The following is a 27,838-nucleotide window of genomic DNA, read 5'->3' on the forward strand; positions in this document are numbered from 1 at the left end:
TCCCTTTACAAACCACCTGCAAACCATCTTCATGCTGATATTTTAAGTTTGTTTAGGTTCAATTTTCTATTTCTGTTTTGTCACAACGCTGTGCTGATGCTCTGCTTAGGGTCAGGCACAAAGACCAGACCACTTGGTCAGGGTTAGGAAAACATCATGGTTTGGCTTAAAATAGCCGACCTGATTCGGTGTCACCAGGTCTCCTTTAAAAAACACTTGGTTTTGTCACCACAAAAACAGCTGGAGATGGTCTAACTTCCCGTGTAAAATAGCAGACTTTGGTTGCCACAAAAACAGCTGGAAATGTCCCCAGGTCTCCTTGAAAACAGCTGGTGTTGTCGCCACAAAAATGGTTAGAGATGGTTCAACTTCTGTAGAAAAATAGTCGGCTTTGGTCTCCACAAAAACGGCTGGAAGTGTCCCCAGGTCTCCTTTAAAAAACACTTTTTTTTGCCACAAAAACGGATGGAGATGGTCCCACTTCCTGTGTAAAATAGCTTACTTTGTTCACCACAAAAACAGCTGGAGATGGTCCGCCTTCCCATGAAAAAAGCTGGAAATGGCCCCAGGTCTCCTTAAAAACACCCAGTTTTGTCGCAACAAAAATGGCTAGAGATGGTCTGACTTCCCGTGGAAAAATAGCCAGCTTTGGTTGCCACAAAACAAGCTGGAAATCTCCCCACAGCTGTCAAACGCTTGGCAGCCTTGTGACCTGTAATAATGTCACCACCATCCCTTTCACCTAGTGAGTCAGCTAATAAGCATATACAGTAATGTGAATGTGATATGCCACGTTTGGTACGAATGTCATCCCCGGATGTATCTGCGCTTTGCAGAAACGTTAGCTCTGGTTGTTGAGATCTTTGTGATGCCTTTCCTTTGTTTCTTATTATCAGTTGAAACAATATCAAAGCCCAGAGTAGCGTACACACCCTCTTCAATTCTTCACTGTATTGAACCAGTTGGTCAACGAAGAGGACGATACTCCCCAGAGAAAAATGATAAAGATTAGGTCTTCCTGCTTCTCAGTGACCGGGGTGATCACTCCTAAGTGTTGCTGTGACAGTGGTATCGATTCGCCCTGATATCCATCATCCAATCACCTCTGTGCCTTGTGTGAGCTGGACCAGCTCAACTCCTTTAAGGATGTTAACAAAGCAGAGAGAGGAGCTATTTTTAGACCATCCTCCTTGTATAGCTAAAGGGCATCTAAAGGACGTACAGCTCAATTTTAAGATTTCTTTTGTCGATCCAGTTTCCATTTTTTTGCACTTTAAAACTCACTCGAGAGCTTTTTATTTCACATAATATGATCATAAAAGTCCACATAATCCAACAGAATTCCTCTATTGGAGACTGTCTCTGAGAAATATGTCCACAGCAATGAGACCATGGAGCAGAACATTGAAAGCAAAGTGCAAAATAAGACATGTAGCGCAACAGAGCACAAGCACAATATGATTACACATAATGTTTGTCACATCATGTACCGGGGCTGCAATCTATGGACCAATGACCACCCAGACAGCAAGCTACATTGTGATTGTAAATTTCCAATACTGCTAACCGTCCATACTTACCATAAACCCGACTCTGCTGGTGACTGTCAGCTCGGGGGAAGCTGCTGCTCGCTAGACGCTCGAAATCTTATTACCAGGAAGGAGTGCACTTGAAATACTGATTGAATCTGTAATCCCACCTCTGATATCACGTCTAGGAGCTCTACGGCATATATTGAAAACAGATGTATACAATTGTTGCTTAAATCACACACAGGGCAAAAAAAAGACTCCAGAGCGGTGCAGTGTTTCGAGACGTGGCTCATGAAAAAATAATGATGAGGGCGCATATCAGCAAGAATATCAACTGCAGTGCAGACTGGATGACTGTCTGCTTGTTGGGACAACTTAAAGGACTTGCCTTTGCATAGTTTGAATACCTTTGTGAGTCAGTATTCATTTTAAAGGATGAGGCTGGTGATACTTTACATGGAATTTATTAACAATAATGGAAGTATTGCATGTGTAGCCAAAGCCTGATGAGATCATTCCTCATGTTGTCATTGTTGTCCAAAAACACATCAGTAAGCCATAATGTTGCACAGGTGACATGTTGTCATTACCATGAACACTTGAAACTGCAGTTTAGATTACTTAATAATCTCACATACATCATCATGTTGCAGTAAATAGTAGCTCTATAAGCAGTGTTGGGGGGAAGACAATTTCAATTTGCAATTCAAGTTGTCTACACAACAATAAAATAAAATCCCTGAAGCATTTGCTCTGTTTCTGTTCCTCTGCTGTTGCTCAGCAGGTGGCTGCGTGCCAGCGGAAGGTAAACCTACAGTTGTGTCAGTGTGCATGTTAATTCAATATAGCGAGATGGCAGCATTAACTCTGTGGAAATATTCACATTATCTTTGACAACACACCATCTGGACAAAAAACCGACATGCTCAGTGAGTCACAGATGGATTTTACCGTAATTTTTGGTAATCTATAGTACTCTTATTTGCTGCTTTTCTCAGTAGATAACGCAGTCACGTAATGAGTTACTTTTAAAAGTGACTTTACCCAACACTGTCTATAAGTGAGTTATAAGTTGCAATGATGAACCCACGGAGAAACCCAGTCTGCTTTTTAGTATCTTTCAGCTCATTGTTTTGGTTTGCTGGCCTGAAATTTTCAACCCAATCACCAGAACAAATGTTAGCTAACAACATCTCTTTATTTTGCAACTTTACGATAGTTTGGGTCGAGTTTTCTATGTCTCTCTCGTCACAATGCTGTGCTTATGCTCTACTTAGGTTTAGGTGCAAAAACCACTTGGTTAGGTTTAGGAGAACATCATGGTTTGGCTTAAAAAATATCTGTTTTGGTCACCAAGATCATGGGTGAAGATGGTCCAACTTCCATTTTAAAAAAAGCCAGTTTTCATTGCTGCAAAAACTGCTGCAAATGTTGACAGGTCTCCTTAGAAAAAACACCCCGATTAGATGAGACAAAACGGATGGAAATGTCCGCAGGTGTCCTTAGAAATATCCAGTGGTGTGACTCAAACTGGCAGCCTTGTGGCTTGTAATAGCTCCTTTTGTCTAACTTGACATGAGCTATTGCAGACAGCTGTTTTTAGCAATAAATCTCTTATAAACTGACTGTAATTGACTCTAATTAGACACTAGGTGGTAAACATAGTGGCAGCTATAAGGACAGACATTTAGAGCCGAACGGAGAGTGATTATTGGACTATTGGACATCATGTCGCCAGAAACATGACTTTAGATGAATGCTGATGTTTCTTTCACCGCAACAACTTTATAAGGTTTTTACTAATTCTGTTTTAAAATGTGGCACCTTCATATAAAGTTTATCATTTCAACCCAAAGCAATCAGGGGGGAAAAAAGTGTAAACATCTCACTGTGGACGAATGTTAAAATGGTCTGAATTCTTTAGTTTAGGAAAGCACATTTACGACAGGAAAATCGCATGTTGCACATGTGCGGTCCTGCAGACGAGCTGGAAGACACTGAGTGCACTACGAAGACAGATAGTCAATGTAATTTGGGAATGCCTTTCACATCAGATGTTTAAATCATGATGTGTGAACCATCTGTGCTGACAAAACTGGAACAAAAAAGGTCCTTTGGGCTCTATTTGTGTATCCATTCTGTGCCATAGCTGTCAGCTGTCACATACTGATGTAATATGACCCCATGTTAGCCACAACAGGAGTGAAAACACATATTTTAATGACATTTTATTTATGACATGATATTTATAATTAAAGCATGCGATGCATAACGAGGGGCTCGTCGGTTTGGAACGGCCTCATCATGTGCAGCACCTGCAGATGACCTGTTTCTCTGCCCCATTTGGCGCGTCGCCTATCATTTCAAAAGAGGGGGACCGAGAGATTTGTGTCACAACAAAAACTGCTGCGGTGTTTCCTGATAAAAGGAAGATCAATCTTGTAATACACACAGGAGGACTTATCGAGCCAGCCCCCTCAGCCTTGAAGTGATAAACAGAGGGACGTGCACTTACCTCGTGCCAAGTTGTAACCAATAAAGAACTGAGGCACGATAGAGGAGCTGCGTCTGAGCCGCCCCGTTTTCCCTCTGGATAAGATGAGCAGCTTGTGATACCTGCATATGTCAGCTACTGGCCCCTGCTGTGTCTGTGCAGATTGTTCAGCGCTGAGTGGAATTAATCACACCTACAGTATCTGACTCTGCCTCTATTTTGGGACACGAGAGCCAAAAAAAGAGAAGAGAACCTAAGAATTTGTTCGTTTCACTTACTTTGTGGAAAAGATTAAGAGTATGAGAGGAACTTTTCAGGATGTTTCACCTTTATAAGTCCATATTGTTGCGGTGGGTAAGCCTCTTTACACCGTCCAAATATAGAAAACAGAGCCTCTGGATTACTGGGTGCTGTACAATGCATTGTGAACACAATCTATTTCCAAATAAGGTGAACATATCAGAGTAAATACTGCTGACTGTGGAAGCAACATGACTCGTTGGAAAAGCATAAAACTTCCATTATCAAAATTTTTCCGGCTTATTGTCCCTTTTGTATCTGCCCTGGAAAAATATACACACTCAGTCTCTTGTCCTGGTTACTGAATTGTGGAGTCGATGCTATAAACAGCACAATATCCGAGTGGAATTATTTATAGTGGTCGTAGAACCGCCTTTATGGCTCCCGGTCACTCTCTGTGTTAACTGATGATGTTGTCTGATCAAACTAGTGACATAATGGCAACATCTTCACTTCATCAAAACCGGGGTGCTTCTCTCTCGCCCTCTCTCACTGGATAAAGACCAAATTACAAATTATGATAATTATCAAACTCACTTAAAAGAAATGCCTTCTCGAGGGTTCAGTCGATTGTTATTTGCGGCATCAATAGTCTTAATTACCCAAATGAATCGGGGCTGCCTCTTGCTGAGCTGTGGCAGGGGAACACTTCCTCAAAAACAAACTGGCAGTAATGTGACAAGCGGGACATACACTTGATTTTGTTGACTCAGACTACTGACACCTTATATTAGCTTCAGCTGTGATACATTTTGTATTGAGTGGATGGATTTTGTCCCCCTCCTCCAACAGTTTACTTAGGGAAATCACTTTATGGCCAAAAAGGACAAGATGAATGATTAAAGGTGGGGTTGGGTAAGACTGTAGAAACCAGCAAGAGCACGCAAAATTTTGAAAGTATCCAAACAAAAAAAATCACATCCCTTCTCTTCAGGTGTCCCTCCAGAGCCACTCGGCACGACAACTCAGAAAGTCGGACGAGATTTTGGTGCACGATTTGCCGAGTTGACGTCATATGACAGCGAAACTCGCCAGATGAAAGTAAACATTGGGTCGATGGTAAACTTTCACCAATCATGTATTGTCATTTAATCGTTTCCTTTGCTCCTCCTTGTCACATGAACACACCAAAGTTAGATAAAAGACTTCCCAAATCACATAAACACAAGGAAAATAGCTGTCACAAACATACCACAGCTGTAGGCGTGTGCCTTGATGCTAACGTTACTGGGCGGCTTGTTCTTCAGGTGCTGTGTAGCCAACTGTGAGCGCACTGCTGTCACCGCTAACTCATGTTCACAAACACCTAACATTATCATAACCAATGCAAACAACAAACATGGGTATTGTTACTGTCAAGTAAGCATGTTAGCATTGGGAAATTTTGGCTGCACTTTTTTGCGACAAGCTTGCTAATAGCTTTAGCAATAAATCTGCGAAGACTTGAGAGACAGAGTGCATGCAGGTAGGCAGACATGTCGGCTAATAAGAAATGTATTTTTCTTTTTTCTTAATGAATAAAATCTCTAAAACTACTTAACAGCCCTAGCTTCAAAATGAGCAGCAGCAGTAGTTTTGATGTGACACTGGGTTCCCTTTGCTTTGTCTTTTAAGGGATTTAAGTGTAATACAAAAATAAAGCATCATTCTGAATAGAGGTCAAATTAAATTAGATGGATGAAACAGTTCCACAACCTATTAGGATTAAAAATAGCGCTGACAAGAGAGTGAAAGTGGAATGAGCTCAATGCTGATGTTTGAGGAATAATGAAATCAAAAAGGGAACATGAGAGAGAGTAAAGAAAATGGCTGAGAAGTAAAAAGCGACTCACACACGGGAAATGTAAGCATGTGTAACATCCAGACAATTACAGTGCAGATTTATTGTGGATAATTGGAATATTACGAGAAAATCAATACTCAAATTTTGCCTCCAGATTGGTGCTTTATAACACAATGACTGTTTCATAACACTCATCTGCAGACTAGTCTCCCAACGCCCCAAGAATTATGTAACGGAGTAGTTAGGATGGATTGTAGTTATGGTTTTTTAAACATTTATACAATTTATTCAGATTAACGTCTTTTAATTCCTATTAAAAAACTGGAGCTACAGGAAAGGTCAACAGAATTTGGCTTGGTTGGTGTATGTGGGAAGCCAGAGAGGGATCCAGCCCAGCAGCCAGGTTACGTGTCACGGGCTACGTACCATATCAATATTTCTAAAAATGTTTCCTATCATGTTCACATCACATGTTTAGGACCACTGGATAATTTTAATGAGACCTCGAGACAATTTTCAGCCTCATTTGTGGCAACAAAAAACGCATATTTTTGACAGAAAGTTGGGTTTGTGATGACCAAAACAGGTACTTCAAGCCAAAACATGATCTTCTCCTCACACTAATTGGGTACGTTTTGTGCCAAAACCTAACCAGAGCATAAGCACAACATTGTCACAGCATAGAATAGAAAGTTTAACCTAAGGAAGCGTAAAGAAATGTTCACTTTAAACAAATCCATGGTTTGTACAGAGCAGAGCAGCATCCCATGAAACCTCTGTAGGTTTTTATACTCTGCTAAGTGCTGAGTGGGTATGTAGAGCTTGCTGCTATTTTAGAAAGGAGGCTAAGAAAAGCTGGATTTTAAGAGAATATCCAAATACTGCATCCATCCATCCTCTGAACCACTTATCTTGTTCAGGGTCACAGGAGTCCAGAGCCTATCCAGTCCATCCATCATGGGGCGTGTATAGAAAAATGCATTCACATTCTTTAGAACGTCAATAATATGATACTCAAGATCCGACTTTGGGTTTGGGTGGGTAAAAGAAAAATCATTATCAGACAACAGACTCAGGAGAATGGGCCCCTGAGGTCAGTTACGTGTGCGTCATCAGTAAAAATTGAACTATATCGAAGAAAAGCTTTCTACATTAACTGAGACACTGATGCTGAACAGTGACTCTGAATTATTGAATTATTATAACTGCCAGTAGTCTTTTGTGGGTGCCAGTTAAATTAACCCAGGAACTATTGTGCTCACTTAATTGGTGCCAAAAGAGAAATCCAGGCTTTTTTTCTCACGTCGTCAGTGTGAATAACACCAGTACCATGTCCAATATTCAGTGGTGTTTCAGCAGCTTCTGAAAAAAAAAAAAAAAAAAAATGAAATATAAAAATTCAGGGTCTCTTTGACCTTCCAGATTTTTCACTTCTACAGCCACTTTGACTTCAGCTCTTTGTCATCTGGTAACTTTAAGAGGGCACTTACACAGCACACAGTTGTGTGAGTTTATGTGCTGTGGGAGGCCGTCCCTGGATTTATGTAGCAGAGTTGGTGAGAGGCAGTGAGACCACGAAAATGAGCTGAAAGCTGAGGCGACTGTGAAAATCTCAGTTTGATCAGCAGGAAGGCATTTCACTCAATGTTAGAAATATGTCTTTATGTCTTTACTGGGTAATATTTCTCTTTGATTATTATGCAGCAATAGCAAAACTAATTGTACACGTCATTGTTATGATTTGTTTCAGGTTTCAACATCTTTATTGTCACATGTACAGTTACGTAGAATGAAACACTCACTGCCAATAAAAGTCTTAAGTCTCTCGAACAATTTTCATGCAATATGTATAAAGTAAAATGAAATATTAATTATATATTCATATAATATTCAATGATATATATAGGAGTAAAATGTACTTTTATTTTATCTGTAATTAGATGCACTGTGAGCACATCCACTGTGTAGTAGTTTCCAGCTGTGTGAAAGCCCTCAGAGCTCGCAGCTCTCTCTCGCTCTTTATTGAAGTTGGGTGATTTTACACTCCAGCAGACTGAAGCTCGTGTGACTTCTGCCAAACACACAAGTTAGACTTCATCATTACGTTAAAAACACACTGTTTATAAAGCCAGGTATGTTATAATAACAGTCTGATCTCACATATTTCAACATTATACCAGTCAGAGAGACGTTTGAATTGAAAGAAATAAAAACAGGCCTTGTTGCAGAGGTAAGATGCTTCGATCAGGTCTTGGTCAGTTACAGATGAAATAAAAGAAACAGGCCCTGACTGACAGACTTTATGCACAGTAAATGAGGTAGTTGTCGTTGATAATGCAGTTGGATCAGATTCTGCACGCCACTCTCGGGAAGTCAACTCTGATAGTTTGCTGCTGCTGCATCATCATCATCATCATCATCATCATCATCATCATACCAGTCTGGAACATCGTACTGTACCGGAGAGCCGATGCCCTCCACACCAACTCTATCAATCATTCAGTGAGCACATCAGCTCCAGACCCTGTTATTTTTGTTACTGAGCAGGAGGTCAGCATTAGCGCTGATGCTGGTGGACTGGTGGAGCAGCGCAAAAAGGCAATATAAGAATAAACAGCGTCCATTAACATCGCATTCTGCTTGTCCTCATCTTTGCTCCCTAATCTCCAAAAATCCAGTTAATTTCCGAGAGCAAACACATTGTGTAAAAGATTTAGCAATCACCTCTTCTGGGAGAAAAAAAACGAAGTTGTTTAACAAACAATCAACAAGCGTTTAATCAAGAAATGCCGTCTGGGGATTGATTTCATGTCTCACGCTGGGTAAATCTTAATACATAAAGCTCCACTCAAGCCCAGTGCAAATTTGCCCACTTGGAGGCCGCAGTGTTAGTATGAGCTAATGTAAGATGGGATGCTGAGTGTCTATAATGAAGTTTGTGCACTGAATCCTCAATGTTCTGCAGGGTGGAGGCATCCAGTCACTCGTGCTTCAACATACTCTCAATTAACCTTTTCTTGAACCAAAAAGCTTAACTGCATTTGAAGGAAGGTCAGTAAATCATTAAGCGAACCCCTTCAGATAAAGTAGGACAAGGAAGAGGCGTCCATCTTGCTCTCACACCAGACTGCCACAGGTGTCACGCTCTCGTGTTACACAACAGGAAGTTATGATGGTTTGCTGCTGGAGGTGCTGCACAGTTTTTCACATCGGGTAACAGCGCTACCTTGGCAGTTCAATTACAGTGTCAGGAAAACTTTCCTTCATGCTCATTCGCTGTCTGAGGTGGAGTTCAGGATGTCGCATTGAAGACATTTAACAGACACGACTGTAGGCAGTATTTCACCCCCTGGTAGTGGGCAACAGATGAGTCTGACAGACTATCAACTCTGCTGGTGACACTGATCATTTTCTTTAATGATCAATTACATGGTGGTAAATTGAACTGATGTGACACAAACAAAACAAGATAGAGTCTGCAGCTGCTCGGGGCTCTGTGAGGGTGCAGTTATCCTCAGAGAGTAGCCGTAATTATCAGTTTCAGACAAAATAAATAAATAGCGCTGTCTGACATTTCTGATTTGGGTCTCCATGTAGAAGTGCCAAAAATCCAAACAAATATGGAATCCTCATTCCGTCATACAAGAGAAAGTTAAAGGTTGAGTTTTTTGTTTAAAGGTGTTATTGATATCATTCATTCCATCTCCCCCCTCCAGAGCATCAATGTTACTGTTGTTCGAATCATCTGCCCACGTGAAGTCAGAGCCATTTTTTCGCACAAGCTGACTTTGTTAACGCTAACTAGCAAATATGAGGTTGCAAATTCTAGCAAAGTTACACGAACGTTGCTAACGCTAGCTTTTGCCAGTGCAGTATGCTGGCCACATACTGTAGAACTCCCGCCAATGTTATGTTAATAATAATGTTTTACAGGAAAAGAGACAAGCTCTGTAGATATAGAGAGACATTATTAAAAAATTATTTTCATACATAAAAATGTTAAAAAGCTAAACGCTCTGTTTACAGTCAGTGTTGCTCACCAAGACACATTGTTCTGGTTATATCCATGTCTGCATACATCTTTTACAGTTCGTGAACATTGCGTTTTTATGTTCAGTTTTCAATTTTATGTTGTCACCATCACTGGTCTGGTTAAGTTTAGGCACAAAAAACACTTGCTTATGCTAAGAAACACGGCACCCCACAAACGTGGCAGAAATTGTCCTGACGTATCATTGAAAATATCCCGTGGTTTCATGCTTACAAATGTCATAACCAAGTCTCAAACAGCGGTCTCTGGCTTGTTAGCCATTTCGACCAGCTGTAACGCCACCACCATCCCCTCCTGATATGAAAGCCAGCACATATTCATTCTATTTGAACATGGTATGACAAGTATTGTATAAATGTTGATAAGATACATAGGAGGAGTACAGATTTGAACATTTCTGTGGTTTACAGAAATGTCAAAATGCTCACAATGACGATGTTATCACGCTAATGTGTTGCAGGGAAGGTTGACCGTGGATCCCATCTCGGTTTAGCCTGTTAGCATGCTAACTATTGCTAACTGATACCGTCTGTGCCGATTTTTGCACTAATCCACAGTAGACATATAAATATTTCACTGGATATTTGAAAACTTTCCTGCGACTGGCGATAGATGAAAAGTCTGGCAAACTCATTATCATTCATTCCGGTGGTCCATGCAAATCTGCACCAAATTTTAATGGCAGGCTATCCAACAGCTTTAGAGCCATGAAGGAAAAAATGTGTATTCATCCTCATGTCTCATTCTCACACTTGCAAAGCCTGAATGCAACAGGTGCCAATATCCAATATCCCTGATCTAATTTCAGAAGAATTGTAATGGTTTTATTTCAAAGACAAAAGTTGCACAAAGTATCCAAAGCTTAAGCACAAGACATCTTTAAACTTTAATATCCTGATGTCCTGATGTAATGTCCTGCAATGCCTCCCCTATAGCACAGCCTGCTTCACCACTTTCTAAACTTTTCCTTAAACTCTTTATATTATCTTCAAATAATATTCCACGGCGCGTCAGTAGACCTCAAAAAGCCTCGCTGATGTTTCCATTATTAATGGCGAGTCATGCACCTGTCTCTCCGGGCAAGGGCTTACTCACCGTGTGACATTGTCTATCACTTTGTCATGTTTTCTGTCTTACATCCTCACGTCAGTTTGTTGCCTCTGGTCCATCTCTGGTATTTTGACACGAGAGCTCAGCTGCAAAGTCTTGATTTTAATCTATTTCATTAGCTGGGGCGTCACCTGGCAGGCTGTCCTCTCTCCTAAAATGGCTTTCGGACCAATTACCAGGAAATTAGTCATTATAGTTTAGAATATTTTAAGATAGGCACTTGTGATGTTGTTGAAAAGTTTAATAATGGACTTGAGACAAGACACATGGCATTTATAACACTGAATGCATTTAACTTGCGTGGGGTTTTGAAGACTGATACAGAACAAACATTTCATTCTTTGTTTGTCTTTCAGCTCCCCGTTAAGCTTTGACCTACAGACTTTGATGATTAATGGCTCAACTGGCATGAAATGTTGAGTTCATATCTATGTAAAAGGATGAAAATATTGATTTTCCATTGAAAGACCGCAGCAGACCTAACAGAACAGAAGTACATACTAAATCAAATGCTTTTATCTGGGTAGACGAGGGCAAGATAGGCAATATATTAATGTTGATGTTAACTATCATTAATTACAAATATTTTCATGCCAACATAACAATAATGTGAAAATGGAATGGCTATGTTTAGGGACAAAAAACACTTATAATACCTGTTTCGGTCGCCCTAAACACGGATGGAAATTTCTTGAGTTCTTGTTAAAAAGAGCTCCCCCTAAAAATATCCGGCAGTGTCACAATTACAAATGTTGAAATCTCAACCTACGGTCACCGACTTGGCAGCTCTCTCGTCTTTAACACCACCACCATACCCTCCACTAGCACCTCCAACACGTTTCGTTGATATTTCAATATAGTACGTAGCCTGACATGTACGGATGTAAATGTATCAGGGGTTTGCGGAAACGCTAAAGCTAGATTATGTAGAAACAATATGCCAATTTGTGCGATTTGGCGCTCCCCCACGTGTGCAACATGTAACAGGTACTAACTACAATGAAAACTTGTATGTTGAAGTAAACATCGATTTAACGCTGTGATCCTACCCTCTCACTGAAGAGTACACAGACACCATTCACCCTGTTACAAGACGCCATCATAATGATTTTGAAGCTGAAAAAAAGTTACATAATGTTGCTTTAACTGCCAACATTTCATCCTTGCGACTACGCTGAATATTTATTGTCAACCCCCCTTAAGAAAGAGGAAACTGTTATTTCACAGGTAATGGACAGTTCATTTTATTTAACCTGGCCATAAATTTGCATAAACAGAAATGAAGTCCAATATAAAAGTTGGCCAGAAAGAGTAAAACAAAACAAAAAAGGAAAAACATTATTCTGTTTCCACACAGTGGAACAAAATTATCTCTTCGCTTTTTTAACAGAAACAAATAAAGTTGGCAGCATCGTGTGTAGAAAAACAAAGATTTAGTCAATCTGTGCTCTGATAAGATTAATAGAAGAAAGCAGTCAGGGATGGAGCAGAGAGCCTGCACACATTTTTCGGGGTGAAAGCGAGCAGATTTCCCAAATAGTCCCTGTAGATGCAGCTATTTATGTGGAGAAATGAACCATTACTGTATCTAATTTGTGGCAAATTGATCCTGGAGACATAGGCTGGCATCCATCCTCCTGCTTGTGTGTTTAGACTCCGAGAGGGGAATAAAGCTGGGAGGACGAATGTGTCAGCCCACTGCCTCTCTGAGGCCCCTGTCACAGAAGAGCTATGATGGGGAAGAAGCCAGCCGAGGAAGGATTCACTCACGCTGTGGCGACGGGAGGCTCCGCGGGCCGACATCACCGAGCGAGCCAACCTTCAGGTGCAACTTGAAGGGTATAAAGTGAAGCAGGGCAGGATTCCCAATGTTAATGGGTAGTTTGTTGGGAAGGTGATTGGTTGGCAAGTAGAAATCACAGGAGGGAAATGTTTTAAAATGCACAAAAAACAGAATTATACATAAGTAGAGATGTTTCGACTCAGCGAAAACTGTAACTGTAATTTTACAGTACATTCACAGTACAATACTGTAATTATTTTACAGAAATATAGATTAAAATCACAGTAATGTATTATGTTTCAACAGTCAATAACACAATGTTACTGTGAAAATATTGTATTTTGATGTAAAATAACATTATGGTACTGTAATAAGCATCTGTAGTTATTGTGAATATACAAATTTACAGTAAATTTAGAGTAATATTACAGCGATGTACTGTGTTTTTATGTCAACCCAACCATGTTGCTTGTTAGCATGTTAACCTGTTAGCTGTCTGCCTGTTAGCACGTTAGTATATGCACCTTATTGTAAACACAATGCACCTTACCTTGTTGTAAAGCTATAATATTTGATTGCTAAATTACTAAATGGAGCTGCACCCTGATTACAGTATTTCCTTGTAATGTACCATTTTTACAGCATCATCACATCATATTATTGTACTATTCCAAATTATTACCCATCATACATTGCAAAAGTATAATTAAAGTGCTTAACTGTCAGAAATTACTGTGACAACTTGGTGTTATTGTAGTGTACAGTCAGTCATAATCTCTTCTTCAATGCATTTCTGTTTTTGTCACCAGGAGGCACTGCAGTAACAACTACACTTGACCAACCACTGCACATGTAATTCTGCCTTGTTGCTATTTTTATCCCTCAGACGCCTGTCACACCACAGGACGTTGACTAATTTAGCAGTTTCTGACTGTAGAGCAGAATGTGTTTAATGTCACTGAGGATTAGGGGCCATGCACTCCCGTTATCCTGCCGACGATGTGTGTGTGCATAATATTTCGACATCAAGCAATATTTGAACAGACAGGTGATAAATTAAAGCAGAAACCTGAATAAATTAGTGGATGCACTTGCTTCCAGGTGGTAGGAGGTCACTGAGTGGTTTGATGAGATCAGTCAGATCACCAAATATCTTTTAAAAGCTTTGAGTTCACCCCTCCAGTTGAATATATGGAGGTGTTGGAGGAGAAAGGTGTTAATAAAGGTGCTCCGAGCTGTTTCTAGGTGTTGAAGTTCACATTACAACAAAACAAAAACTTTTCCCTTCACAGTTCGGTGGCCTTTGGGCAGCAGCTCTGCAGGTGTAAAGACTGCAGCGTGGACAGATTCTGAGTCAGTGATTAAAAACTTTAGAGTCATGTAGAAATAGAGGATTGTAAAAGAGGCAAAATTAATGTTTAATATTTAATGGGTGCATTTTTAATAGACCTGGAAAGCCCCACAAATGTAAATGTACATATAATAACTAAATAAAGACACATTTATAACTTACTATTACAGCTACTACACATTAATACATAGCTGTTGTTAAAACTATCACAGCTGCAACCACTGACACTACCACGACTGTACAAGTACCAGGTCATGTACATGTGAAGGTCAGACCGTGAGATTTATTCTCAAGCTCTTATCAATATGTTAATCAGTTTCCTGATTATATTAATTGAATTATTAATGAGTAACTGAAAGTTTAGTGCGAGTCTGTGAGAGAAGTAACATTGCATTAGCACCATCTAGTGGTACAAATAAGCAGATGCAAGTGAGACAGCATGAATATGTACATTTTCAGTGGTGAAATTTTTATGACTCAATTTTTTTTTACTTTGTTTATATGTGGCGGACCCTGCCACCTTTCTAGCTTAAAAACAGTGTTCTGGGGACCTTATTTTCCTCCGAGAACAGCTTGTTTATTCACTTATGGAAAAACTTTGTATTATTACCTCATTACTATTGTTAATATTAAACTACATATTGCTCCTTTAAGTTATTGCTACTTACATATTGTGTTATAATAATAATAATAATAATAATAATAATAATAATAACACACTTTTCAAAATAAGTGCTCAAGCAGAAAATAAAAAAGCAGTATTAAATAGAATAAAAACAGTCCAATCAAGTAGAGAATAAATAAGTATATAAAGATAAAAATAAATTAAAGTCAATTAAAATTAGTCTTCATCAACAATCTGAGTAACTTTTTACACTGAAAGTACATTTAGCTGATAATGCTCTGTAAAAAACTTTATATGGTTGTACTTTTACTTCAAATAATACAAAACAAGTCAAGTAAAAGTATTTATTTGTGTCATATTTAATGTTTTATAGACAGACAGACAGACAGATAGACAAATAGATAGATAGATAGATAGATAGATAGAGCAGGGGATTAAAGGGGAGGAGTTTAGTGTGTGTGTGTGTGTGTGTGTGTGTGTGTGTGTGTGTGTGTGCTGACGGACAGCAGGGCAGTCTGGATGGTGATGATGATGATGATGGTGGTGGTGAGGATGATGATGGTGGCAGCGCTGTGGCCGTCTCTCCTCCCTCTCGAGCTGTAGATGGAAACTGGAGCAGAAAAGTGACGCGGATCATCAACTCAGAGGAAAAGTCATGCGGCTTCTCTCCTGCGCGTTGTCCGCGCTGGTTCTGATTTCATGCGCGGACGGGAATGGAGAGTCCACTCTCCCGAACCGACGCTCTGTGCATACCAACGACGGGAACTTTTCACAGCGGGATCACGTGAAGCAGGAGTCCTTTCAGCCCCGACAACAACAAGTGCTGCTGGCTCCACTGTCAGGTCTGTTCTGAGCTTCGCATTTAAAAAAACTGCAGTCAAACTTACAAGTTGTGTGTTTGATATGTTGCAGAATAAATAACACGAAGCTGTAAAAATAGGATGTAATGTGTTGCGTCCTCTCCATCAGATTATGGATGTCCTCATTCTGCAGGCCCACAGACCATCTGTATCAGGATTTACACTGCAAATCTACTGATCTGTTCATGAGTAATGAGTGGTGGTGGTGGTGTGGGAGCTCATCATGAGCTCCTCCATCTGTCTGTTTCTGCTGCATCACCACCACCAAAGGCAGCCTTGTAGCAGTCCATGTGTATAAGTTACAGTATCACAACAATGTATGAGCATTGAAGTGAGGAGAGTTGACTAAAATATTCTGAAAGGCACAGTTCACCCCAAAACCAAAAACATTTTGATATTTTTCGTCTGTTTCGGTGTGAGTTGCTGAATTTCGGAGATATTGGCCGTCCTGATGTCTGCGGAGCTAGAAGGAGCTATTTGTAAGATATAGCCAGAAAAAGCCTTAAAAAAGATTTAACATTATCAATATAAGGAGAAACAACAGTGTTGTACATCTCTGTACTGTGTTGCAGAGATTTCTACTAAAGTTAGCATGCTAACCAGCTAGTTAGTTAGCCTGTCCTGTCCTCTAATAAACTCTTTCTACCACCTGTAGTTGCAGCTAGGTGATGTAAAAGCGATGAGCTTGCGACTGGATCTAATAAGAAAGCAACATAATCTCAAAAAAATGTCAGGAAAGAGGAGATTTTAACGAAGAAAAATGCTACTGTAAACCGTCTGAATTCAACTTTGCTCTCTCTTTTACTGAACTAACACGAGATAAATTGCCTCGTTAACTCAATGTAAAAAACACTTCGACGTCCAAATGACTACGAGGAACTTCTAAGTGTTTATGAAACAATCTCATCATTCCTCTGATGATTGTAAATTAAGGATTTATTTAGACCAATCCAGATCATTTATAGAGTAAGATGTGAAAATAGTCCAGCGTTACGCTCTCTCTTTGCCGTCTACTGCTCTATGCCTCACATGTCCTCTAACTCTAGAGTCATAGTCCTGGACAGACCCGCTGTAAATCACCTCTGTCAGGTCCAGTTCAGTCCCTGTCTGGTGTTCAGTGGGAGGCTGGTTGACTTTCATGGTGGCCTGCCCCATCATCCGAGGTTGCCTTGTGGGCAGACTCCCATCAGCTAAAAGGGCTGCTTAGCTCTACAGCTAACGGAGGCACTTGCTAACAGCAGGTAGTAATGTGAGCAGCAATAAGCAGTCATGCTGCTCCCTATAGTCCTGGAGCTAACTTCAAATTCTGGCCATTTCTTAACAAATTACACCTTTAATGTACTTATTTTTACCCAAGCCATGTTTTCCAAAACCTAACCAGGTGTTTTTTTTGCCTAAACTTAACCAAAATGTTACCAAACTTTGTATCATGTTGTCAGGTACCATGTGTCAACGACAGACATACCTCAACATTAAAGCTTAGTCGGGGAGGATGCCATCGATGTTAACTTCCTGTGATGCCACAAGCACAAGCCTCTCGTTTATAAGTAGCTGCTGTAGGTAGTTCCTACATGAAATTTCTCACAACAAGATCCGTGGATTATCTTGAGTAACCAGGTCGATGATTTCTGGAAAGAAACATGGCTGTTGAGCTTTTCAAATGTATTATTTTGGTGCTTTGAGCACCAGAAAGCCATTTAGCTCCATTATATTCGAGAGAGGGCAGACTCTCTCTGGAGGCTGATATTTCGAAAACTTCACACCAATAATCCAGATGGATAAACAGCACTACAGATAAGAGGAGAAATTAGATTTGGGGAGTTTGGATTGAACTGTCAGTTTGATATCCCTCGCTCTATATTCTTTCAGATCTTGCCTTTACATCACAGCAGACTCACTCCTCTTTTATAGCTTCTTCATTTTCTTTTTGTCCTGCTGGCTATTTTAATTATATGCTACTGCTGCTGCTGCCTCTGTCTCTGAAGTACTTCTCTCTCCACTCGTCATGACATGAGCTCCTTGTTTACAGCAGAGCAGTCGGACGGGAGCTGAAAGAGGGGATTTGTGGCCCCCGTCCACTTATCAACTGCTTCATGACTAATTCATGCTGCTGTAGGAGTACATTACCATCCGTCATCACATGATCTGTGTTGTCGACTGAAATGCTTGGAAATGTACCCAAGCATGCTGTTGTCTCCAGCACCACCCCCAACCCTCCCCTGCCGGCCTGTGTAGTGTCCTGCCAAACCATCTCCTCTTGGCCTTCCTGTCCTTTCAGTACAGAGTCAACTCTCAGGGGAATGATTGCCCTCTCTCCTCTTCTAAATCTCAGATATACAAATGTAAGAATAAACACCTCCTCTCTTGAACAGATGGTCAGCTCGCCCATGCATCTTCATTGTTGTCCTTTCATAATGGGCCACAGATTTAGAGATTTAATCCCAGGGGGAGGATTTGTAATTATTAGACAACAGGACTGTTGGTTTCTGGGGGACATTAAGTCCTCAACCAGCTCCACCCTAAGCACCTTTATTGTTTCACTTCAATCTGATATTGCTGAGTCGTGCCCAAAGCCGGTTTGGCCCACATATCAAAGGGTGCACTTGTTTTTTTCCGCCAACCGTGGAATGTATGGCCTAATTCCAGCACACAAACAAGCATTTTGTGGAGAGGGTGGGGGGGTCACCAGAGATAAGTCCCTGTTGGACCATCTGTTTGTGTTTGCCGCCTGGTGGTCTCACGGAAATGGCCAGTCAACATGTTACTGCTCCTCCCTGTGGATGTTGATTTTTGCTTTCAATAATATAACTTGTCACTCTAATATATACTGTCTTTATTTTCTTTGGCAAACTCTAGGCACCTTGAAATCAGAAAGGGATTTGATTGTGATACAGTTATTGATGCATCTTGATCCCTTAAAATGTTTTATTTCAATATATGACCATTTTTTTTACTGAGTTACTGCTAGCTACTCTTAAAACATAGTGTATCTATAATAATCCATAACCATAAAAAGGATGAACTTCCTTCTATACCTTTGCTCACGCTCGGTCATCCTCACCAACACTAGGAAACGGAGCCAAGCTGTCGTCTTTGTAACACGCTGTTGTGACGTCACCAAGAAATTCAGCTCCAATTAATGTATTTAATGTTGCCACGATGTTAAATGACGACTTTAATGCATTTCTTTGTGGTGTGGACTGGTGTGTACGATTACACGATTGGGGACGAACCTCGTTTGATTTGGCTAACTTTTTAATAAACAGGCGTACACCGAGGCTAACAAAGTAGCCTAGCCTAGAACGTAAAACAAGATTTACATGTTCTACCATGCAAATGCAGGTATTTGTGTCGCCGACAACATGGTACCTGAAAGTACGATGAGAAAGGAGCTTGCATACGTGATGTTATGTAAGTTGAGGCACTAAAGCTATTTGGTCAGCGTTAGGAAAAGATAACTTTGGGTGCGCAGAAGGAATTTAGTTAATTTAGTTTCGGTTGAGGGAAAGATTGTGGTTTCCGTTAAAATAATTAAGTAGTGAGCAAGGAACAAGGGACTGGTTGGGATAGATGGATTACTAGATTGGGATTACTCCCAACATCTTCACACAAGAGGACGGTGGTTGGCTTCCTGTGTGGAGAACTCAAACCACAATTTCCTACTATTGTCAGAGGAAACAGAAATACAAAGCTACCATGTGCTGAACCAATCCCATTGCGATATGGAATAACGGGATATGGGATAATGTGTTGTGACCCTGGAACACAACCACATTTTACAATCCAGTTGGTTCTGCTAGAACGTTCAGCCCGAGACTTGGGTTTTAAATGTCTGATTACTGACTTTTTCTGCATTGAGACATCTTTCAAGACAGAATCACGATGCATCTTAGAATCCATTTTTCCCCGACCCCTAATGGAAATGTCTTACACATGGTATATAGATGTATTTGAGTTAGTTCAGTGTTCTTCTTTGTATTGGACACCAGGGCTATCATGCCCCTGATAATAACAGTATTCCAGTCACATCACACACACACACAACATGGGATCTCTTTCTCATCTGCCCCAGTGGCCTCAGACGGCCCATTTCAATCCACTTCATAAACCTCTTTGTGGCGTGCTTCACTTCGCCAAATGGGAAGATTATAGTAATCTGGCACGAAACACCTCCACTTCAGATGTAGTGACCCCCTTCTGTTCTGTTTGGCCACGAAGGCAGAGCACACATAAAGTGGAGGCTGCCTCTCCCGAAAAACAAGCATCCTCTTGTCCATCTGCACTGGTGTATGTGTCCCAGCGGGTCGACACTAGAGCTGCCAAATGTAGATGTTTGTTTCATATTGTGGCTGGAAATGCAGGCACTCCTGGCAGCTCCGGGCATTCGCCTGCTTCTGTTCAAAGCGAATTGTTCCGTGGGAAGGATATGGGATGATCTGGTTATCTGGTTTTGGCCGTTGCCGAAATATTGTGAAAGCTGGTGGCATAAGGCACGGCTTCATGAGTGTTCAGTAAAGCTTTGGCAGATCTTTTTGTAGCAGCAGGATTATGAGCAATCAGACCAGCAGAACATCCAACCACTACTGTCTGTGTTATGAATTGTCCCCATTAGAGGAAGATGCTTACAACATTTAACTGCTGAGATTGGTGCTACAGCGATATTGCAGCATTTACTTACTAATAAAAAGTGCAATAAGGACCTTTTTTATGGCCTCCTAACACAAAATAACTATTCTCTACTGTAACTGTGGAGAGTTGATGATGATGGCTGCTGAGATTTATGGCTCCTGAAACTCACTCTCTGGCCCAGACTGCATCAGCACAGCTCAGAGGACAATATTTATAGCAGGGCAGTAGGTGAAGGAAGATACCTTGGCAGTGATCAGTGCTGGCAGAGTTTCGCAGCTGCACACAGTACTCTTTGTACTGAGCAGTTTCTTTGAAGCATTGTTCAGTGGCTCCATCACTAGTTGATATGGGGCTCCTGGTCTCAGATATTGCAGCTGGTGTGTGCATTTTCTAGCTTAATGCAATGCCACCTTCACAGCTGTCCACAGCAAAATGTTTATACACTTTTATCCCAAAGACTGCTGCTGTTTGAATGCTAAAATTCACAATTTAAAGCTGCATTAATGGATTTTTTGGCCACATGGGCTTAAAAAAAGAAGCTGTACATACAACATTGGCATATCAGCAACTTGTTAAGTTGTTATAGTGGACATGTTTCTGACCACCAGACAAATCTAAGACGAATAATCACTCTAGTTTTAGCTCTGCTTTGGTCGCTAACTTTGTCAGCAGAGCTTGTTTATCATAGGTTAGCTTGAGGCCGTGTCTGTAAAACCAAAACAATTAGCCAAAGACGCTAAAATGCTCCATCGACTTTACAACTTGTAGATTGATCAATGTATTTTAATTTAGTAGAGCTGGAATAGTTTGCAAATAAAGGACGCCTGTGAAGACGGACTAATGAGTGGATGAGTCTCCATGTTTGGCATGATGACGTTTAGCGTCCCCGACAACCTCTGTAGTCTAATTTAGCTGCTTGTTAGCAACTGCTGTTGCACATAAACACTCAAACGTGGTGTATTCTGATGTATTTAATGTCGTAGAACAAAACGTGAAAATATCTTAAACTTGTTACCACCACAGACCTTTGTTCAGGCATCTAACTGAAAACCGAGTGATTCGATGCAAAGATGCTAACTTATCTCCTGGTTTTGGCACTCTTTTAGTGTGCATGTAAATGTAGTCATTGTCATTTTAACCATAGTTAATGTAAAAATATGGATTAACGCAGCTTTAATGTCGAGTGTGCCCCTCTATTGGCATTGATCATCGGTAGGGAGTGCTCATCTGCATGACCACCATTTATTCATATGAGGAATTAATGATGCATGACTAAGCATTCCTGCATTGTTATGCGACACTATACCTCTGAGAAATAAAGTGTTGTTGTCATGAACTTAACATGGGGTGTTGGTGCACAGTGTGAAAGCAGCTAATAATTGAGTTAGTGGATGAAGTGTCACATTATCAGTCGGCCCTGAATGAGATCCTCATGGAGCTACTTGCAAAACACGTAATGATCAGTGCCCCCTCATAAGACTCACATCATTGGAAATATGTACTGTACTTGGCCGTCTGCATGCTGATGTAGCACAATGTCGTCTTCAACGCATGCTTTGCTGAACTAATTGGCCAGTTTTACCATTTTGTATTTGTGTCCACCTCTTTAAAATCTCCCGGGATTAATTGATTGATATCCTTTGGGGGGATTCAGCAAATTACTTTTCCTGTTGTTGATGTCAGTGAGGTCCCGTCTGGGTTAATTGGAAATGAGGCCAACTCCATGCATTTTGCAATGTTTGAGACTGTTAAGTTAAGACAAGACCTTCACCTGTATTGACTTTCATGCTCAACTGATCACCCATCGTTTCTCCAGGTTCTGCCTTTAACCTAAAGGTCCAGGTCGACGACGTCCTGACTCGTCAGCAGCTGAGCCAGGCAGCGGTGGAGGTCTATGTCAACTACACCAGGATCAACACAGCTCTTACTGGGGAGGACGGCAGCGTTTTGCTCCATGTGCCTCACCAAACTGGGATGCCGATCGCAATCGTGGCCAGCAAGGATGGCTACATCTGCACACTGCTGCCTTGTAAAACCGACAGAACGCCGAGTAAGATATGTAATCAGGGTCTCCGCAGGTTGTCAACATTAAAGGATTAAAGGAAGGAAAATCAGAGTCCCAGAATTACTTAGTACTCATACCTGGAGGCTTTTATGGAGGCCTAACTCTCATTTAGTCTTTATTTCCCAAAAGCACATTCGAATCAAAGCAAAACACTCCAGCACCGTCTCCTCTTCACTTGCAATCCAGAAAATATTCACAACAAAAAAAAGGTACATTTAAAAGCGAGATTGACGTAAATGCAACCTTAAAATTTAAGGCCTGTCAAACTTGTATTTGGACTTTTTAATGTTTTAATTCAGATTATTTGGATTTTGGACTTTTCAAGGCTTTTATGAGGATTAATGTGGACATTTATCTGAATCACAGCAGATAATAAGCTTAATTAAATGGATACAATTAAATCAAATCATCGGCGCTCATGATCAAAACTCAGTAAATATGTGGAGCTTTGTATGGTTGAAAGTTTTCCACACAGAAGCAGAAGTGCTCGACTTCATTCTGGAGCTTCTTTCGCTCCAAATCATTCACACATTCGAAGCTGTGCAAGAATAAATAACAGTTATTTATTTTATTTTATATCAGGACATTTCAAATGTGGTCCTGTAAAAACAAAATTACAGAAAGTACTGAGCTTCATATGTTTAAGTAATTTTCAAAACTTTCTGGTCATAATTGCAGGGCCACATTTTGCTCCACCCGACTGCATTTGACACCTAATTAGACGCAGCACTTGAGCACAACTACTTGGGGTCATTTAATAACTCACATCCGGACTTTGTGTCTCTCATCTGTCGTCTACAGTGCTACACATTCCTCACGACAACAAAAGAACTGAATCTTCAACGATTGTTTTTGTAGTTAAAACTCAGAAAAGAAAGTGAACTCCTCCCTTTCTTGCCTCTGTGTCGGGTTAAATACCCGAGTTAACATCTGCCATCTGTCGAAAACATTTTTAAATGGAGTACTCAATGATAATTCTGCATCTTTTTTCCCTTTTTCTCTTACCTTTGCTGCAGTATTTTCATCCGTCACCATGTCACTACTGGGTCTGACTCAGGGGAACATCTGGCTCTTTGAGGATTCTGTCCTGATCACTGGCAAAACATCTGGTACTGTAAATATTGTTGAAGTCACACTTTTTTATTTTCTCTTTCTTCTTCGCTCATTCGCTCTCAAACACATTATATCAGCCAACTAACATATTTTATGAACATATTTTTCCAGCTGTTATTTGTCGTGTCTTCTCTAATTTGTAGACGCCTCGTCGCGGCCCGTCGTCCAGTTTCCTAAGAGCCTGCTGAACCTGACAGACGCCAGTAATGTCACCTCTGTTAAAGCGTACCTGACCGTTCCCAAGCTGCCGTCAGAGGAGGACAACTATCTGAACACGCTGGGCATCATGAGTCGAAAATCAGGTAGAAATTGAGATTTGAAAGATAGTTAATTGTTGAGTCTCACACCCGGGTTGTAAAATAGTGACGCGTTGTGTTGGTGGTTTGGGTCTGACGGCACCAAAGTAGCAGTATGAGACTCAATCAGCTGTCTTTCTCCAGAAGCTACACTGTGTTGCTTTAGGTACAAAGTCTCAGTATTTCTCCTGCCTCTGCAATCTGTAGTGCTTTGCTTCAGTGAAAAAAAGAGTAGCTGTACACCGAAGAAATACTCTGTTACAAGCAAGTAAGCATTTCATTTTTAATAGTTTAGCAGTATTTTTTACTCAAACAGTATTAATGTAAAATAAAAGTACATAAAGAGTATAGTCTAGACCAGAGTCTTGAGAGAACTTTTGTTGCGAATTGGTGATATACAAATAAATTCTGATTTATTAAAATACAATTAAAGTACCAAAACTAAAACTTCTTATAATGCACAATGGTATTTTTCTTAGAATAATTATATTATGATTAAAATGATTGATTCATTATTGTGTTCATCACTTCAGTGTTGAAGCTGGTAAACTTTATATACTTTATCTACAGGGTAGCTTGTGAATTTCTCCTAGGTGACCAAGTACATTTTAATCTATAATATTACATCATAATTTATTTGTTGATTTATTAAACTAAATCTGCAAAGACACCAGTAACTAAGTTGTTAAATGTAGGGGAAGACAAAGTACAATGTTTGCCTCTGAACTGTTATAGAGTAGAAGTGTAAATTAGCAGAGAATATAAATACTGTAGTGAACTCAAGAAGAGTACTTGAGTAAATGTACTAAGTTACTTTCCACCACATTGCCATTCAATTGTAGGGTCAAGATAAGAAAAGTTAAAACCTCAGTGTGTGTTAGATGAGATTGTTTCTCCTGTGGCTCCATCTAGTGGTAGAAAAGAGAAGGACAGCACACAAGCTACACTAGTTTCAACTGAGAATGTCTTAATTTCTCCCAAAGGAACAAACATTTGCCCTCTGCCACATTAAAACTGATTTAATCTGTAACAATGTCAAGCTGGGACCATTTAAATGAAGTGTTTAAGACAATTTCATCCAAGAAAAGGTCAACTGAATGAGTCTAGTCCACATAATCTCCTGAGCACAACCTCTTCTCTTTGTCAAGGCTACGTCAGTGTAGAGTTGAGTCCGGTGGCGGCCGTCAGCGTGAAGCTTTTCTCAGGAGACACTGAGTTACATGTGAGCGGGCCCGTACAGATCAGCCTGAGCCTCCCTGACAGCTGTGGACTCCAGGCTTCAAACGTTGTTCCAGCTTGGTTCTTCAACCGGACGACTGGTGAGGAAAAAGTTGCATTCATGCAAACAAAAAACATCTAGTCTGTTTGGATCGTAGAAGAATCAGGAGAGAGAGAGCTAATTTATTTCATTTTAGAGTGAGTGACAATCACGTTTTGATTCTCAACTTTGGAGCATTTCTTGGCAAACTTGTTGGATAGAGATTCAAAACGGTATTTGTTTTGGCTGCTGTAGGTGGGTGGATGAGAAAAGGTCTGGGGTCGGTCGTGTCATCAGAAGGGAAACTCGTGTGGACGTTCACAGCTCCTCACCTTGGTTACTGGATAGCAGCACCTCTGTCTTCAACCAGAGGTAAGTGCTCACTCTGAAAATACTGTGAATAAGATGCAGCGCTCTGTATTTTTAATGCCAGTTCCACTGGTCACTGGTTTTACATACAAAAAGCACCTTGCTCATCTTTTATTGCTTATGTTTATAATTCATCCGACGTCTTCTGACTTTCTTTACACGTTAGGTTTCTTTGGACTTGACATCCCCATTGACTTCATCTTGCAGCATTCGTCTCTGCTGATGCTAATCCTCGGAGGAATGCTTGTAATTGTCACCTGTCTTCTGGTTGTGTTACTGTGTAATCGCAGGTAACAGACGCCTTCATCTCCTAACTTTTTTTGGAATCAGGATTGTTAGATAATTACTCAGAATAAGACACGATTTCTGGTTTTGTCGCAATCGCAAATGTTGTCCCAGCCATCGACCATGTATACCTTTGTTTACCTTTTAAGGTAATCATATACTCTTATGGGCTGTAACTAAGGGTTGTAGTTCCTACCTACCAATAATTGTAGCACAGTTTATAATTTCAGGAATATGTTAGTAGTGATTTGAGAGGAGCAGCTAGAAACTATTTGGAAGAGTCAGACACTTTCAAAACATACTTGGCAGGTGATTGGACGAACCGTGTGTCAATCAGCTAATCAGATCAACAGTAGGAGAGCGCCAACTCTTACTGAAGCCAGTCTAAAGAAAAGCGGAAACATGTTTTCCATTGTGAAAAGCCTTCAGTGCTGTTCTTTTCTCTCCTTTCAATAAAGAAATATTCTCCAGTTCAGATGTAACAGATGCTACAGTGGCTATGCTAACCTCTTGAGGGCGGCCATTGTTGTTTTTAAACGTTTTAACTCCTCTCACTTGCCGTCACACATAAACCAGGCCTGTAGCTGCATTCGCTAGCTGCTAGTAGTTCCTTAAAGGACACTGATAGCTTTGTCACATCTCAAGGTCACTTTTGTGGTGAATCCAGGCCGACTAAAGGTGTGATGTATTTTTTAACCCAACAAGGCAGAGTATTTTATTATCCTTTAATGGTACTTATATATCAGTAAACCACCAAGAAGTCAAAAGCAAATGTATTTTGTCTGATTATTTTTAACAGGATGAGCTTTTAGACAAAATAATGAACTGCCACACTCGGTTTCATTATCCTGTCACTGATTAAGTCAAATGTTCTTGTCTTGCTTGCAGACATGAAACTCGAGGAAAGAAGATCCTCCCTGTGATGAGAAGAGACCAAACCACCTCCACCAATGATGAAGAAGAGGAAGGAGAAAGGGAAAGGGGGGATAATCTGCACGACGTAATAGCCAACCCCAACGCCGTGGCCATTGCGATGGACTGTAACGACCTGGAGCTTAATGATCTGAATGGTTTTGATAAAACAACGCAGCAGATCAGAGTTCCAGCCTCTCTGACCGACAGTTTGTTTTTCTACAACCAGCCTGTCGCCATCCTTCACGCTCCAGCGTTCTTCCATCTTGAGGAGCAGCCAGATGAACCCCAGTGGAGCAGGTCGGCCACTCTTCCCCGCACCGGGGCGACAAACAGCGCTACCACCGAGAGCAAAGACGGCTTCACCCAGACTGCCCCAAAAGGCTCGTCTGCCAGCCAGAGCCAGGCAGAGGAAACTGAGGACCAGCTCGGGATTTTAGAGGCAGCAGCATCCTCAAAGACATCCAGGGGTCACTTCAGCCTCCCGGAGTCGGCTTCTGTCCCAGGAACTTTAAATAATATCCGGGGCGGCAGACACTCTGTCCACACCCTGGCAGAACTTTCTAGAATCCCGTCACTTCAGCCTCCTCGGGCCTGGTTTGTGTCACTGGAGGGGAAACCTGCGGCGGAGATCCATTATGCCGTGTCGGAGCAGCAGAGGAGACGGAGGCCGGTGGAGAGTCGAGAGACGAGCCTGGACTCGGGAGTGGATATGAGTGAACTGAACCAGACGCCTGGAAGGAGGGCGGTGACGCTGGAGCGCAACGCCACGTTTGTTAAAAGCTCATCCAGCAGTAAAGACACACCTCCACAGTGACAACTCAACAGACCTCTGAGTCTGTGGATCATCAGCATCAGTTCTGTCTGTGACAAATAACTTCATGTCATGTTATACATATTAATGTTAAAGTGCCAGTCCGGACAGTTTCAACAGGAGCGTGTGGACGTTACATCTGAACTCTGTCTTTTCCTGTCTGTCACACTGGTGATTTATTCAGAGGTCATCACCTCCATTATAAACA

General features: G+C 40.9%; 1 pseudogene; it reads left to right on the forward strand.

Moving 5' to 3' along the window:
* The first annotated feature begins 15,684 nt into the window (after positions 1 to 15,684).
* On the forward strand, positions 15,685 to 27,633 carry LOC141002028 (protein FAM171B-like; annotated as a pseudogene).
* Positions 27,634 to 27,838: the final 205 nt, after the last annotated feature.

This window comes from Pagrus major, chromosome 9, assembly GCF_040436345.1.
Source record: "Pagrus major chromosome 9, Pma_NU_1.0".
Taxonomy (NCBI): domain Eukaryota; kingdom Metazoa; phylum Chordata; class Actinopteri; order Spariformes; family Sparidae; genus Pagrus; species Pagrus major.